At 50.7% G+C, this 15,515-nt stretch overlaps 1 protein-coding gene across 1 annotated transcript in view; it reads right to left on the bottom strand.

Moving 5' to 3' along the window:
• ATP2B4 (ATPase plasma membrane Ca2+ transporting 4) overlaps positions 1-12,884 on the bottom strand; it is a 107,183-nt gene extending 94,299 nt beyond the window's left edge. Inside the window, exon 1 of the mRNA XM_052653953.1 lies at positions 12,722-12,884. The gene's annotated coding sequence lies outside the window, so the exon portion shown is untranslated. The remainder of the gene's footprint in view (positions 1-12,721) is intronic.
• Between the last annotated feature and the right edge of the window lie 2,631 nt (positions 12,885-15,515).

Below are 15,515 nucleotides of genomic sequence, written 5' to 3'. Positions count from 1 at the left end.
CGGGGATGATCCAGAGAGATGATATGGGGAGAGAGGTGGGATGGGGATTCAGGATTGGGAGCTTGTATACACCCATGGTGGATTCATGTCAATGCATGGCAAAACCAATACAGTATTGTAAAGTAAAATAAAGTAAAAATAAAATTAAAAACAAAAAACAAAACTCAACATTCAAAAAATGAAAAAAAAAGATGGGAAAGCTGAGGTTCAATAAAGATGTATATAACATGCATCAATCGAATCTAAATCCACTGTCTTATCCATTAAGCTCAACGTTCAGAAAACTAAGATCATGGCATCCGGTCCCATCACTTCATGGCAAATACATGGGGAAACAGTGGCTGACTATTTTTCTGGGCTCCAAAATCACTGCAGATGGTGACTGTAGCCATGAAATTAAAATACGCTTACTCCTTGGAAGGCAAGTTATGACCAACTTAGACAGCATATTTAAAAGCAGAGACATCATTTTGCCAACAAAGGTCAGTCTAGCCAAGGCTGTGGTTTTTCCAGCGGTCATATATAGATGTGAGAGTTGGACTACAAACAAAGCTGAGCACCAAAGAATTGATGCTTTTGAACTGTGGTGTTGGAGAAGACCCTTGCGAGTCCCTTGGACTGCAAGGAGATCCAGCCAGTCCATCCTAGAGGAGATCAGTCCTGGGTGTTCATTGGAAGGACTGATGTTGAAGCTGAAACTCCAATACTTTGGCCACCTGATGTGAAGAGCTGACTCATTTGAAAAGACCCTGATGCTGGGAAAGACTGAGGACAGGAGGAGGGGGGATGACAGAGGATGAGATGGTTGGATGGCATCACCAACTCAATGGACATGGGTTTGGGTGGACTCCGGGAGTTGGTGATGGACAGCGAGGCCTGGTGTGCTGCAGTTCATGGGGTTGCAAAGAGTTGGGTACAACTGAGTGACTGAACTGAGCTGAACTATCCTTCAATATCACACTGCCAAATAGGGTGGAAGGGCTGAAATGAGAAATAAGGACTGGAAGAGAAACTGAAGGGCTTCTCTGGATGTTTATTTTTTCTTTCCAAGGTTCCATTCAGATCCTTCTGCAAATCCTAGCAACAGAATATCTCCCATCAGATTCTGAGAACATAAGGAGGGGATTGTAAAGTCAGACAACACTGGGATGCCAGCCTAAGGACTGGGTATACCAGGCTGGACAAACACCCAGCTCCAGCACCAGGCCCTGGCCCAGAAGACAAGCACGAGGGTAAGTCCTTCATCAGGCCAGTCTTATCAGTGACACAGAGGTGCCCTTCCCAGCTCAGTCCATCATGGAATCTAAGCCTGATCTTCCTGAGCTCAGGGGTTAAAGGTATACTTCAAGGACACAAATGCAAGTTCTTGGGAACACTGCCACAATCAGGGCTTGCTGTGGGTGCCCAGGCTCAGCTCACTTGTCCTTGAGCTGAAAGTAGGTGATTCTTAGTCCTTCCCTGCCTTCTGGACACCACTTCCTCCCAAATTCTAACACTGCTCCGGACACACAGTTTGTGCTCATTTTGTGTTTGCTGAATGAACAAATGAATAAATGAACAAGCATATGAACGACAAATTGGCTCTGGCAATAAAATCAATCTGTTCTGTCCTATTACAAGTGGCTCAACTCTGCTGATTCTTAGCCCCTAAATCAGAGCCCCCAGCCAACCCAGGTTAGTCAGCTGCCAAGGAAGAAGTGAAGGTCAGAGTGTTTTCCCTCCACGCTCCTTCCCAAAGTCCACGTTCTGAAAAAAGGGTAGAGCTGGAGATACCCAGGCAGGAGGAGGGTTCTGCCCAACCCTTTCCAGGACTCTGCTTCTGCTCCGCGTTACTCTGCCTTTCCCAGCTCAAGGCCCAGGTGCCTGAGAAGGGATGTGGAAAGGACCAGGAGAAAAACTCAGGCCCATGAGAAGCTACAGTGACAAGGGGGTACCAAAGCGCTTCTCCTTTGCATTTTCTCTAGTCCTAATAACCTTAACTGCTAATAGCAGCAGCAACAGTAATAAGCATGGCACAACAACCCCATGGTTTCTGGCATCTTTCTTCGAAAAAGCTTCTAGCACACGATCTCATCACGCTGCACATCATCCCAAGAGGGGCTAGAATAATCGCCCCAATTACATGGGTAGATAAAGTGGGTACCAAGGTGATTCGACATCCATCTGGCTCACGCAGAAATGCACGGAGGGGCCGGGGGCCTAATCACAGGCGTGGAGTGGGGCGAACTGGGCTTGGCCTCCAACTACTCTGGTGTTCTTGGACAAGTCTCTACGTTTCAGTTTTCTCACTTGGGATAAAGGGAAACTGGACCATTTCTCCAGGTCGATCCATCTCAAATGCTCTGGCTCAATAAAATAAAACCTCCCCAGCCCAAAGCCTGCTGACCAACCTCCCTTGTACCAAGGTCAGAAAGCCCCTGGAAGTTTGGATGCCAGCTGTGCCCATCCTAGCATTCCAACAGATGTCCTACAAATGCTTCCCACAAAGAAGGCCGTAGTATAGACAGCGGGGAGGGAACATAAAAAAAAAATCATCCGAAAGGTCCATGGTACCGGGAGAGCAGGCAGGCAGCAGGCTGCAGCTGAGGCCGGATGCCGCCTCCCTGAGACCTGGGCACTGGCTCAGACAAAGGATGGGACAGCAGACAGCTTCCCGTCAGCTGCCAGAGCGCCTGACTCTCCACGATGCTGAGAGTCCTCGGCCACGTGCAGACAGCCCTTCCTCCCAATCCACCCATCCTCCCCCATCCTCTCCTCCATCAAAGCTGTTTCTCTCCTCGTCCCAATCCTGTTTGGCAATTACCTCCTCTAAGGATGGGGTGCTGTGCTGCTGCTGCTAAGTCGCTTCAGTCGTGTTCGACTCTGTGCGACCCCACAGACGGCAGCCCACTAGGCTCCCCCGTCCCTGGGATTCTCCAGGTCTCCAGACCTGTCAAATTCTGGCCTCCACATTCCCACTAATTCCTTCAGCTCCCAGGATCCTGTGCCAGATGAGGCTTCAGGTGTGCGTCCCACTGCGGTCCGCCCCCAGAGGGGGAGAATTAGATCGGCATTTCCTATTTCTTCCTTTCTCAGTTTCCTCCATTCTCAACTCTGCAGATATGAAGCATCAGGGCACAGGAACAGTCAACTACAGATGGACAGCACTCTCCTCTCTACTCACAGGCAACGGCCCTGGCCAGTTACCAGAAAAACTAATGCTGAAATCTCAACTAGAGTCTGGACAAGGACCTGGCTAATGTGTCTACCTCCAGGGCTAAAAGCCTGGATTGAGAGAGAGGACAAACCGGCCTAGCAGCTGGTGACTCTCCCCAAATTTCTCTAAACCCAATCCATTGTTCAGATGGAAATCTCATCTCTCCATTCCACAGCACTGACTGTAGTTCCTGACTTTCAATGTTTAATATTAACGTTAATTTGAATATTAAGTTGCCTTTTATAGGTCAAAAGAGGTTGCAAACTGGCAATTTTATATGGTTCGACCTAATAACTCTCTGGGGGAATCACATTTCTTAGGAAATAAGTAAACTCCTTGAAGTCTTGCATTTCTGTATCTCCAGCCAATCTTTCTTAATTTCTGGTTTAGGACATAACAGAACTCTGGCCTTGGAGGTGCTGACTATGTACTCAATTAACTTTCAGGCCAGTGGGGATGGGGAATCTAATAACTTTGTTCTACTCCCAGACTTGGAGGGTGTGGCTGTCCATCAGGCAGATGTTTTTAGCTCTCCTTACAACTGGTCATCCTGGGAAGAAAGATGGAACTTAGCTACAGGATGTTACATTGTGCTAGACTCTATGAGAAAACAGCTTGGTTTGGGTGTTGAGTTTTGCCTCTTCGTAGAAAAGGAGCCTTCAATCAGAAATGCCGGTTTGTCTAACCTTGGTTTCATTTTATAGTGGGAGCGATTAAGGCCCAGAGACATCACCTGCTTCAATCAAGGTCACGCAGTAGTCACAAGCCCAGATCACCAGTTTTCTGACTCCCAGTCCCGAGTTCTTCCGGCAGGTCTGGCAACACAGAACAAACTGGTCCCTGTCTGCCCCCTTCCAGCTTCCTGGCTGCCGCTCTTTCAGGCTCCTCAAGCAAGACAGAGGGGAACTGACCAAAGGACCCAGAGTCCTCTCCTACCTGAGAAGGGCCCCGAGTCAGCACACACGGCCCAAGCCCCAGGGTGCCCAGGGAGAAAAGAGAGGGGAGAGGAGAATGCAGGCAGTTCTGGAAGCCTGCTCGCTCTCCGGAGTCAGAGCCAGGCTGAAGGCAGCAGTGGGCAGCACGGTGACTTGGGTTAGCGACCGTGCAGCCCCTGTGCCGTCTCCAGCAGGGGACGGTCCAGGCGCCCTTGCTTAGCCCACCTAGAAGGCTCAGGGCAGGCACAGCTCGGTTCCCTCAGAAGCACCTCATTGTACAATTCAGAAGGGAGGGGAAAGGTTGGCAGAAGCGACTTCTGAACCGTGGTGGGTCCCTCCTCTTACACGGAGGACCGTTCTCAGAGGGCACACGGTGATTCTGGAAGCCTCCGCCCCCCGGCCTCCCTGGCTGGCCATGGCCCCGCAGGCAAGCGCCTGCGTCCACCGGCTACTCCGGGCTGCCCAAGCTGCTCCCACCCAGAAAGAAGAGCCTGATGCTAAGGCGGTGAGGGTAAAACAAAACTTCCCAGAAGGTGCAGTGTGCTGGTGAGGGAGCTGAGAGCAGACGCGCTGTTGGTGCAGTCACAGGGGTGAGTGAGGGAATCTAGGAATCCAAGGGTCCCCCCCCCCCCCCCCACATGCACTTCTCTCCCTACCTTGTTAGGAAACATTCCAAATCTGAAATGTTGAAAAAAACAGTACAATAAACAACTCCAGACCCGCCACTTAGATTCACCAATTGTTAGCATCTTGTGTGCCCTCTTGATGTACATAAATACACACACACACACTTTTGTTTGCTGAACCATTTGAAAACCACTTGCAGACACTGTGCCCTTGAATACTTTTGCATAAATATATTCTCTTATAAAATCATTATCATGGCCATTAGCATACCTTTAAAGATTAACAAAAATTACATGTCATCTAATATCTATATTAAATATTTCCCAGTTGTCCCAGAATGTCTTTTATGGTCTTTTTATTTTTTTTTCTGACCCAAGACCCAATTAGGTTTATGCATTGCATTTGACTAAAATACCTCTTTAAAGCTAAAGAGGTTTCAGCCTCCCTACCCTTCTCTCCAAACACACAATTTTAATGTTTTTTTAATAATTTAGTAACTTTTTTGAAGTCTCAGTTGTTATGGAGAATAACTCTCATTCTACCCCAGCAGATTTTTTTTGGTTGCTAACATCCAGAGATGCCTGCCTTATTTCTTACTAGGTTTTTCAACATTTCAGGCTGATGACATCAAATAATAGCCCAACTACCAACTAATTTCATACCTCTAAACATATGATAGATTAGCTTCAAAAAGGTGACCATACTAAGTGCTGGTAAGGATGCAGAGCCAATGGAATTATCATGCAGTGTTGGTTCAAAATAGTAGAGCCACTTTGGAAAACATTCTAACAGTTTCTTATAAATTATAACTCTAAAGAAGTGAATTTTGCCACAAAAACCTGAGTCCAATATTTAGAGTGAATTTATTCAATCTCCAAAAACTTGGAAACAAACAAAATCTCCTTAAACTAGTGAACAGATAAACGGAAACAATGGGCATCTACTCTGTAATACACGCTCTTGCGACACAAAAGAACACAGGAGGATCTGAACTGTGTCATGCTTAGTGAAAGTCAGACACAAAAGATCACATCCTGTGCAATTCCATCAGTAGGATGTGTGGGAAAGGCAAATATTGTGGTTCAGTATGTCATGGCACATCAGGGTCTTTCGTAAAATAATAGACCCTGATGCTGGGAAAGATTGAAGGCAGAAGAAGGGGATGACAGAGGATGGCTGGATGGCATCACTGACTCAGCGGACATGGGACTGAGCAAGCTCTGAGAGATGGTGAAGGACATGGAAGCCTGGCGTGCTGCAGTCCATGGGGTTGCAAAGAGTTGAGCAACTGAACAACAATCTCATGGTGGCGGTGATTATAGGATGATCACTTTTGTCCAGACTCACAGAACTGCACACCAAAAAGTGTGACTTTTATCACACAGGAACAGTTAAAAAGTGAATAAATTTGTTACATGGGCATGTAAAGAAATAAAAAAGAAGGGCTCTCATTCTAGATTTGTCTCTCATCTCATGATTAGAATCAGGATAAACATTTTGACAAGAACATAGATGATACGATAGAACTTCAGGAGGAATTAGCGCCAGGTGTTTCCGCTACTGCTGACGTTTGGTTATTAGGTTAAGGTGGTCAGTGCCGACTTGCCCTAAAGACAGGTGTTTCCTTTTCTAGGGGGTAACTGCGAGGCAACACACTAAGACCAGCCTTTCACCCAGTGGTCCTGGCATCCATTATTAAGTCTAGCTCAAATCAGCTATTACTTTAGGGCTGCAAACGGGTAAGTTTAAAGTTCTGTCCTCACTTCCACACTTCATTGGCATTTATCTTTACAGAGTTTTCTCTCCCCACTCCTCCCTGCTGCTTTTTAACTTTCAGAATGGACTCAAGGAACCTTTTATTCAGTGTCTTACACTCTATTACATTCCCATTCCCACACTTGGAATCAGCCATATGTCCAAGGAGCATTGCTTTCTTTTAATGGAAAGTGGTACTTAGAAATAAAACTCCAAGCGCTAGGTGTGTTCAGTGCTACTGCAGAGCATTGCTTCTAGACCCTTCCAGGGAACAGACATAGGAGATTCATAAAAAAATCATAGGGCTTTGCCTCACCTTCCCCCATTTTTGTCTTTTTCCAGAGTGAGACTCTGATTGCCAGAAACATCAACATAGTTGAGAGGGGCGCTCCGCAGAAAGAGAGAGGCAGTGGAACTTCCCTCAGCAAAGCTGAGGGGTCCCAAGGAGAGGTGAGCCTGCTGTGCGCCTACCCAGCCCCTCTGCGAGCGAGAGACGATCACACGCCACAGGCATTCCGTCGAAGCAGTTCCGCTTTATTACCGCAAACTCTTGGTTTATATAGGCGAGCAAGGCGGGAGGGGGGTGGTTTGCGAGGGTTGCACCAATCACGTTAAAGGTCAAGTCTTCACGCGCTTCATCCTAACAAGTCTATGGTAATCACGCGGTGATCACGTGCTGTCCACGTGCACGGAAATCAAGACAGCCAATCAAAAGTTTTAACAAACAACTTACGCCACGCCCTCGTCTCATCCGCCAGGCGCCATCTTAGCTGTAAACCTCAAAGCTAGCCCTTCTTTTTTAAGGTTTCCCATGTAGGGCCCCACAATAGTTACTTCTTTGAGCTAGCCTACAATAATCAGAAAAGCTTCCATTTTATTGCACCAATACCACAAAGTTCTGAGATTTTTTTGCAGTTCTTTTTATCCTTAGAATATACATTTCAGTATGGATATAGGGTCAGCGCACCAAACTAAAAAACTACTAGAATTAACTCTCTTATTTGTAATCAAATTGATATTCAGTTAGCATATTTCTGTTGCAGTCAGCTTTAGAGTCTGCTTCTTTCTTTTTGATCTAATTTTGTGAATACATAAAATATTTACCTGGTTCAAAATTCAAAACAGTCTAAAAAGGCATCATTAGAGTTTCATGCCAATCTCTAGCCTCTCTAACTAGTTTCTACCTACCCACTATAGGTAACCATTTTAATTAATTAATTTCTGGTTTATCCTTCCTGTGTGTATGTATCAGTTTGCAAAAAAAAAGCCATATTTCTCCCACTTCCTCAACCCAAAGATGGCATACTGTGCACATTCTTTCACATCTTGCTGTTTTCACTTAATAACAACATATCCTAGGTATCATATATTAGATCACAGAGCTCCTACTCATTTTTTTTGGCTGCAGAGTACTCCATGTGTCTATTAAAGATGGACATAGATAGTTTCCAGACTTCCTAGGTGGCACAGTGGTAAAGAATCCACCTGCAAAGCAGGAGACATGGAAGACACGATTTACATCCCTGGGTCATGAAGATCCCCTGGAGTAGGAAATGGCAACCTGCTCCACTATTCTTGCCTGGAAAACCCCACAGACAGAGAAGCCTGGCTGCAGTCCTTGGGGTCGCAAAGAATCACACACAACTGAGTGCACACACACAGAGACATTGATAATTCCAATGATTTCCTTATTACAAATATGCCTTAAATAATTACCTTGTGCACCTGTCTTTCTGTATTTGTGAATGTGCATTTTCTGGATAAATTTCTAGAAACAGGACTGCTGGGTAAATGCGTATGTTGTTTTTTAGATATTGCTTACTTGCTCTCCATAGGAGTTGTACTAGGTTGCACCCCTGACTGGAGAAGGCAATGGCACCCAACTCCAGGACTCTTGCCTGGAAAATCCCATGGATGCAGAAGCCTGGTAGGCTGCAGTCCATGGGGTCGCTAAGAGTTGGACACAACTGAGCAACTTCACTTTCACTTTTCACTTTCATGCATTGCAGAAGGAAATGGCAACCCACTCCAGTGTTCTTGCCTGGAGAATCCCAGGGACAGGGGAGCCTGGTGGGCTGCCGTCTATGGGGTCACACACGGTCAGACACAACTGAAGCAACTCAGCACCAGCAGCACCCCTGACACTGATTTTGCAGGTAGAAGATCACAGCAGGATGCTATGAAGTGTTCTAAGCTGAGTTTCCCTGAGCTTATCTGAGAGTCTTTAACCTCCTCGACAATTAACACATTACCCTAAGCTCCCTCTGCCCTGAGTGATGCAGCTCAAGGAGGCCAAAGCAAAGCAGTCTCACTGATTTCATCCCAGTCCGTCACCCTGAATTATCCCAAAGATTTTTGTACTTAACTTGGGAAACCAGAGCAGAGAGAAATGATGAGGCTGAAGACTATAGCCAGAGAATTAAGAGTGAAGAGAGTCCAAACAGGGGTGGGGGAACTGTTGCCCCCAACACCTGTGTGCTCACCTCCTTTTTCTCCTTTGGCCTGTCTGATCCGCCCCTGTTCCAGCACAAATTGCCTGCACCAGCTCCTCCCCTGGCTGGCAGTCGTCTCTGGTTCTAAGTTGGTCCTGTCGGTTCCCTCCTCAACCCCGTCTCTGTGGGCGGAACACAGAGGACTGGCTTATGGTGGAGGGGCTGCAGCGCTGGTCATTTCTGCTTCACCACGTGCAGAGGAAATAAGTCAGTGGGACAACAATGGCTCATGCAGGGAAAGAGGAAAGAGGAGACAGAGAAATGGCCGGGAGAGGAAGTGGAGCACAAAGCATTCGGCACCAGCCTTCCGGACCGCGGCCTGCTGTCCTCCTCTAACCCGCTCTGCAGCAGGGGGAAATGAGTGGGAAGGGACGGCATCCCAGATGACTCTGCTTCCCTGAGACCCCTGCCTTGCTCGTCCCTCCCTCCTTCTTACCCCCACCCAGCAAATACCCATCAGAGATGACAGGACTCAGTGAGGGTCTGAGGGGCGGGAGCCGGCAGGGAAGGGAGCCCTATCCCAGGGGGCTGGTGGAGGAGGTCGGAGGCTCCTCCAGGGAAGGCAGTGGGGCCTAGGAGGGGCATTCCTCTAAGAAGCTGAACCCAACACTGGGTTCAGACAGGACTCTTAAGGTGCTGGGACCAAGAAGGAACACCCTCTCTTTTTCCCTCCAAGGCCTGGTGGGTCTGGAATCCCCTCAGCAGGCAGGCCTTCTAGGTCAAAGGCCAGGGGAATAGAAAAGAGACGAAAAGGGCCCACGGCGGTTGCTGAGAGAAGCCGAATTATTCTCGAATAAGAGACAGTTTCCTCTGTAATACATGAAACGCTGGCAGGTGGCAGCGGGTCAGGGCTGGGTTGAGTGGCCCAGGACCCCTCTTCTTCTCAAGGGGCCGCGGCGAGAGAGGCAGAGTCCCGGTCCTCCGCGCCTGCTCTGGGTCCCCGCCCGCAGCACCTGCTACTTCTGCCCCCCTGGGCCCTCCGGTTCTGACTTTCTTGGACACCCAAGGCCATCGACCCCTGACAAACCCGACTCAGCACTCCCTCCCACCATCACCGGGGGAGGGGGCGTTCCCGTCCAAAAGGAGGCCGGAGACCGCAGGGAAGCCAGGAGTCAGCCCGGCTCCCAGGCCCCCAGGCGCCAGCTTCTCCCGCCCGCAAACACTGACTGCGCCCTCGGTGCTGAGAAGCCAGTGTGCAGAAGCGAACGGTGCTCGTCCTGCTGGGTTCTGAACCCACACAGGGCTGCGGAGAGGGTAACCGGGAGAAGGCGCCCGGCACCCCCGGGGGCAGGGAACCGCGCTCGGCCCAGAGCCCGGGGTGCCCGGTGCGCTCAGCCCCCGCAGGCCCGGGGCGGGGCAGCAGCCGGGCGTGGCCGCGGCGGAGGGGGCGCAGCGCGGACACGCCCCGGGCCCGCGGGGCGGGCGTGGGGAGCGGGGAGCCCCTCGGCCCCCGCCCGCGGCTCGAAGCGGCGGGCGCGCCCCGCGTGTCCCGGAGACGCCTCCGCGAGCCCGCCGGGGTTGACCCCGGGTCAGGGCCCTGCGTGGGGGGCCGCCGCGCGGACGCGGGGGTTACGGGCCGCCGGAGTGGGAGACGGCGCCGGGCGCGGAGGAGAGGGTGGTTTCGGGGTTGTGCTTCTGCAAGATGGTGGCGCGGAGGACGGGGCTCCCGGGCCAAAAGATGAGCTCCTCTCCCTGGCTTTCCTCAGGACCCAGGCGGGGTCCTGCCGTGGGCCCCCTGCCCGCGGGGTAAGGTCCCCCTCGCTCCTCCCGCAGAGTCTAGGGAGAGGCGCGGTCTGACCTTGCAGGAGTGCAGGCAGCCCCGTCATCCAGAACCCCAGAGTGGAAACGGGTTCCTGTTGCTTCCCGGCCTCTGTGTCTGCTCTCCCCCAAATCTTCTGCTTCCTTCTTTCCAGGTTCTAACCTCGCCTTTAAGACTCTTCCGACCAAACTGGCCGAGGGGGCGAGGGCGGGCGCTCGGTTCCACACACCTGCACTCCCCAGCCTCGGGGGCAGGATCGGCTCCCCAGCACCCTTCACCAGCCCCAGAGCGCGCTCCGTGGGCCGCCAGCCATGGCCGGCCGCCGAGGGAACCCGCGTCCTACACTTTCTCCCCGGGACCCTGCCCCGGAGGCCCCTCTCCCCAGGGCCTGCCGCAGCCTAGGATGACCTTGGTCTCGGCCCTTCCTTCCTTGTAAAGAGGGCCTTGAGCTGAGGGGGCAGTAGGGGCAGGGAGCTCCAAGTGGTAAGGACCAGAAGGGGCTGCTCTGGGGGGAGGCTCCGGGAGGGAGAGAGACCTTCTCTCCCGGCCAGGCACTCCACCCAGGCGAGGTGGGTGCGGTGGGGGTTTCCGGTCCCTTTGGCGCCCTCACCGCCGCGGGGCCTACTGCGTCAGCTGAGATCCCCCCTACCAGGCTGGCAGGCACTAACTTCAAGTTACGGTGAGTCTGGCAGGTATGCCCGGGAGGGCCGTGATCCTGGCCAACAGAGTGCCCACTCTACCAGGATTGTGGCCAGCCACTCCCGCACCCTCCACACCCGGCAGGAGCGCGGTGGATCCTTCAGAGAGATGACGGAGGCGTATGTGAGGCTGGACTCGCCTGCAGAGGATGCCAGCTTGCCTCCTCCACCCCAGGGGCGAGCCAAGTATTTGAGTGTGTTTGTGAACCAAAAGGAGGGACAATCCCAGCATGAATTTCTAGCTCTTCATCAAGACAGCACAGTGGCCCAGGATGCTGGGACCCTCCTAAAGTTGCCTGTGGCCCACCCTAACCACCAAACACTCGCCAGCCCGGTGAAACTGCAAACTTTCCAACTTCACCCCTTTGCCTTTCTCCTCTTTGGGAACAGCTATATATGGGGCGGTGCCCTCAGAGACACTCATACAGTTGGTTCTTGATGCTCTGCATACACTCAAACAACAACGGTATGAGGGAACTCCCAGCTTTTTCCACGACTAATTATAGACGTGAAAGTCTGAGGATGTTTTGCAAGCGGTAGAGAGAAACTGCTGAGGTTTCTCTACAAAACCAAAGAAAATGTATGCATTCCCCTTCCCCGCCCCCAACTTCTCCTAGCTCAAACCGCCACTCACCCCCCAGTGAGCCCTTTCTCAGCCCCCAGAGCTGCCCCTCCTTCCTATTGAAGATTTCATACTCAGTTTTTTTTTTTTTCCATCTCTCTTTAGGGCTTTCAAGAAAGGCAACAGACACGGAAAATATTTCTGCAACAGTTTTCCATTCTGTGTCTCATTCCCAAGCCAAGGGAGAGGAGGGGGCAGGGAGGGCAGGAACGAATGGGGGAAAACAAATGCTTTTGCCAAAAGCTCAATTTAGGTATGAAAAATACAGACCCTCCACTTCCCTACCCCCACAGCCTAAGAATGACAACTGGGGGGCGGGGAGGAGAAATCACTTGTTTGATTATATGGTTTCTAAGAACTGAATCTAGGAAGGAAATACAGTATTTGACAAATCTGTGCACATATATACACATACACACGCCCTAAAGCCAGTCGCAACTAATATGCTAGGAAGAAATTCAGGGAGTTAAAGAAGTCGTTGAGAGGAGAGAAAGAAACTAAGTTTGCAAATCACGAACGATTCAATTCATTCTCTGCAAGCCTACCTCTCTTTCTTGGCAAAGATCCAGGCTTCTGCACGCGGGACTCCCCCTCCAGCCTTCCATGGACAGGGGTAGGGTGGGGGGTGTCTACTCACCGGTCTCCACAGTGTGGCAACCACGCCGGAGTTGTTAGCTGGTCTCTTCTGCCTTCCCCGCGGAAACCAGAGTGGGCTGGGTCTCCACCGGCCCTCCCAAGGGAAGAACCTCTCAGGTTCCTGGAAGGAAAGGGGCGCCGGGGAGCTGGGCGGATGTCCCTGGTCTTGCTTTTCTCGGAGGGAGGAGAACTTCGCGCCCCCTTTCCACGCCCGGATTTAAACGGTTTCAACGGCAGAGCTTTCTTAAGAAAATGCTCGTCATGGCAACAGCTCCAGCCAATTGGGGCCAGACTCTGGCTCACCAGCCCCGCCCAAGCAGGGGAAGGGGCGGGGCGAGGCCGGGCAGGGTGGGGCTTGGCGGGGAGCCAGGCCATTCCTCCCTGTTAAGGTGGCCCTGTTGCAAGCTGCGGCGGCTTCCTGGTTTGTCTTAAGGTGGCGTGGGGAAAGAAGGGGAGGAATCCTCTTTCCGGTGGGGTTTCCTCTCCGCCCTGCTCTCCCTCGTCGAAAGCAACGCAGGCTGGGGGTGGAGCGAAGAGTGGGTGTGGGTGGCGGTGTTCAACGGTTGCTGGGTGGAGGGGAGAAAGGAAGCTTCTGCAGGTCGCTGGCTTCCTGCAGCTCCTCTCAACCTCTTACTGCCTTAGACCCGGGACCCAGATGTCTCAGTTCAGTTCAGTTCAGTCGCTTAGTCGTGTCCAACTCTTTGCGACCCCATGAATCGCAGCATGCCAGGCGTCTCTGTCCATCACCAACTCCCGGAGTTCACCCAAACTCATGTCCATCGAGTCAGTGATGCCATCCAGCCATCTCATCCTCTGTTGTCCCCTTCTCCTCCTGCCCCCAATCCCTCCCAGAATCAGAGTCTTTTCCAATGAGTCAACTCTTGGCATGAGGTGCCCAAAGTGCTGGAGTTTCAGCTTTAGCATCATTCCTTCCAAAGAACACCCAGGACTGATCTCCTTTAGAATGGACTGGTTGGATCTCCTTGCAGTCCAAGGGACTCTCAAGAGTCTTCTCCTATTCCACAGTTCAAAAGCATCAGTTCTTCAGCTAACCCAGATGTCTAGGTGTCTGCAAACTTGGCCCAGCCCCTGACCCTCCTTCCCCTGCGTATGGAGCCTGCCGGAGGAGAAGGAATTGCTTTGGTCGAATACAGCTAGACACAGCTTTGCTTGTACACACAGCTTAGTGCACAATCCTCACCCAGATCTCACAGACCCGCTGCCTGGTTAACCACCTCAGTAACCGCCTCAGGAACATCCCCAGTGCGTGATAGTAGCTGCCTAATTTGAATTCTACTATGTGTGGGCTATGGTGTCAAAAGCTTTGTACACATAATTTCTAATGTTCATGACAATCTTTTTTAACAATTTATTTATTTTTAATTGAAGAATAGTTGCTTTCCAATATTGTATTGGTTTCTGCCATGCATCAGCATGAATCAGCCATCAGTGCACATAGGGCCCCTCCCTCTTGAACCTTCCTCCCACTTCCCACCCTGCCCTCCCACCCCACCAGGTTGTCACAGAGCACCGATGTGAGCTCCCTGAGTCACACAACAAGTTTGCACTGGCTCTTTTCCAGTGGTGTGTGTGTCTCCGTGCCCTCTGCCCGCCGTCCAGCCCTCTCCTTCCCCCGCCCCTCCTGCCCACAGGCCTGTTCCCTGTGCCTGTGTCTCCACCGCTGCCCTGCAAATCAGCTCATCGGTCCCATCTTTCTGGATTCTAAGCATATGTAAGTAGATGGTGCTTGTTTTTTCTCTTTCTGACTTCTTTCACTCTAGAATAGGCTCTAGGTTCATCCACCTCATTAGAACTGACTCAAATGCATTCCTTTTTATGGCTGAGTAAAATTCCATTGTGTGTGTGCACCACAGATTCTTGATCCATTCATGTGTCGATGGACATCTAGGTTGTTTCCATATCCTAGCTATTGAAATAGCGCTGCGATGAACATTGGGCTACATGTGCCTTTTTGAATTACGGTTTTCTCAGGGTATATGCCCAGTAGTGGGATTGTTGGGTCATATGGTGGTTTTATTCCTAGATTTTTTAAGGAATCTCCACACTGTTCTCCATGATGGCTGTATCAGTTTACATTCTCACCAGTAGTGCAAGCTAGCTAAGTCACTTCAGTTGTGTCCGACTCTTTGTGACCCCATGGACTGTAGCCCACCAGGCTCCTCTGTCCGTGGGATTCCTAGGCAAGCACCCAATAGTGCAAGAGGGTTCTCTTTGCTCCACACCCTCTCCAGCATTTATTGTTTCTAGATTTTTCGATGATGGCCATTCTAACCGGTGTGAGGTAGTCTCATGGCAAACTTGAGAGGTACTTATTATCTTCGTTTAAGTTGAGGAAATTGAGGATCAGTGACTCGTCCAAGGTTGCATATCTGGTTAATAACAGAGCGAGGATGTGAGGCTGAGTCAGACTGAGTCCAAAGCCCATGCGCTTCCCTGCACTTGGATCATGTTCCAGTGCATATTTCCGTTTTAACTTGCACACAGATATTCATGCACACTTACACACAGACTATAAGCTGTTAACCACACCCAGCAGCCACACACTCACTAGCACTGTGTAACAGTGCCACCCCCAGATGTTGCCTAAAACCTTCTGGCTTTCAGGTGTAAACATGCACCATCAACGGGTGCACATCTACATGGACTGAAATATTCCCATACCTCCCTTAGCAGGCGTGTAAACACAGGCAGACACACACACTCATATACTAATGGAAGGCTGATCAAAACACAACTCACAGGTTAAAGCCATAAACTATGATGTAGAGAAGGTG

This window comes from Budorcas taxicolor, chromosome 16 (assembly GCF_023091745.1).
Source record: "Budorcas taxicolor isolate Tak-1 chromosome 16, Takin1.1, whole genome shotgun sequence".
In the NCBI taxonomy this organism is placed as follows: domain Eukaryota; kingdom Metazoa; phylum Chordata; class Mammalia; order Artiodactyla; family Bovidae; genus Budorcas; species Budorcas taxicolor.
This window is presented reverse-complemented; position numbering and strand designations above follow the sequence as displayed.